At 46.3% G+C, this 1,570-nt stretch overlaps 1 protein-coding gene across 1 annotated transcript in view; it reads right to left on the reverse strand.

Moving 5' to 3' along the window:
* The window catches only part of WRB (tryptophan rich basic protein), a 39,670-nt gene that overhangs the window by 24,161 nt on the left and 13,939 nt on the right, over nucleotides 1-1,570 (reverse strand). The window lies entirely within an intron of this gene.

Below are 1,570 nucleotides of genomic sequence, written 5' to 3' on the forward strand. Positions count from 1 at the left end.
TCACAAAAGGAAAAATACTGCATAGGACCACTACTGTAGAAGACTAAGAAAAAGAACCCATACTAATCCACCAAAGTGGATTCTTAGCTGGTTGCTAGGACATAGGGGTAGGGTTAGGTGCGGGAGAGGAAGGTGGAGCACAGGGCAGGGAATAGACACAGGATAAATTAGGTGTTGGGGAGGAGGGCAATACACAAGTAGGGAGAGGAGAATAGAAGAACAAAGCATACGGGAGAACAATTAGACAGGTATGAATGGACTAAATGGGACAGAGGTAAAAAATGATGTAGGCACAGCTTTAGAACAATAGGGCTCTGGGATACAGAGACTGAGACATGGTTGGAATGGGGAAAAGGGGGGAATAATGTTATGATGCTTGGCTGTCTTTTGAACCTTGGTTTCCCATGCATTGTATTATAAAACAGATACTAGAAGGGGAGAGAAAGGAATAGCCAGAAATATCACCATAGAAAGCTTGTAAGTGTGCCTTCTGCCTATAACTGATTGGAATACCTAAAATGGGGCTACAATGTGTCCAGTGAAGGAGGTTTCCTGAGGAGCCTCTGCATTACACAAGACTACAGATGGAAGCCTGAGCCACATCCAGACCTTCAGAGACGGGAAATCTTCCACTTAAAAGGACAAGCAGACCAGCCTGGAGCAGCTAAAAAACCACAAGATACTTCTTGAAAGAAAGACCCACAGGAAAAATACAAAATAAGGGCAGTCCGAATGTAACCACAAGAACGAGCAAGTTGCTTGCCCAGGAGACATCAGGGTAGGTGGTCGGGTCCTCTCGGTGTAAATTCTCTTCCAAGGCTAAGACAAAATGGAAACACACACTCGGCTTGGCGACCACACATGTCACCCATAAGGGGAAGTGACCGAAGAACATCAATGAAGCGGCGAGCTAACCCCTACATCGTCCAGCAGACTACTGTGCGCCCAGGTGGAGACCTGGTCAACCAGCAGCGAGGCAGGACCTGGGGAATCATGGGCTCAGAGCCAAGGACACAACCACAGAGGACTAGAGTGGAGAGCGAAGTGGCCAGCTGATAAGAAGAGGGCGGACAGATGCAAGAACACCCACACTTGCAGATGATACCCACTTGACCTGGTTTCAATGACTGGATGAACAGAACTCAACACGAAGAAAGAAGAGGAAAAAGGCGTCATCTGATACAATTTGATAAACCGGACCTACACCCATAAATGCAGTAGCACAAAAGAGGAAACAAATCCCTGCTGCAAGAATTATTCCCACCCCCTCCACACAAAGAATGACAGGAATGAGCAACTTGGACATTGGCTACCCAAAATGGGGGGAGGGATACAAAGGTAAGAAGTAACTGACTTACAAGCTAGATCCAAAGGGCATGGAAGAAGGTAGAGTCTCCAGTGAATAGTATCCAGCCTGTCCAGGAAGGGCTGATGAAATGAAATGCAGATGGGTCTCTTGTGATGCAATAGTGAAGAATTGTTATCAGGACTGATTGTGAGGGATGGAAATGTAAAGGTGGACATTTTATAGCAAGGAGGGGAGTGATTAACTTTTCAGTCTAGGAGCAGA

This window comes from Chrysochloris asiatica, unplaced genomic scaffold (genome assembly GCF_000296735.1).
Source record: "Chrysochloris asiatica unplaced genomic scaffold, ChrAsi1.0 scaffold00154, whole genome shotgun sequence".
Lineage (NCBI taxonomy): Eukaryota > Metazoa > Chordata > Mammalia > Afrosoricida > Chrysochloridae > Chrysochloris > Chrysochloris asiatica.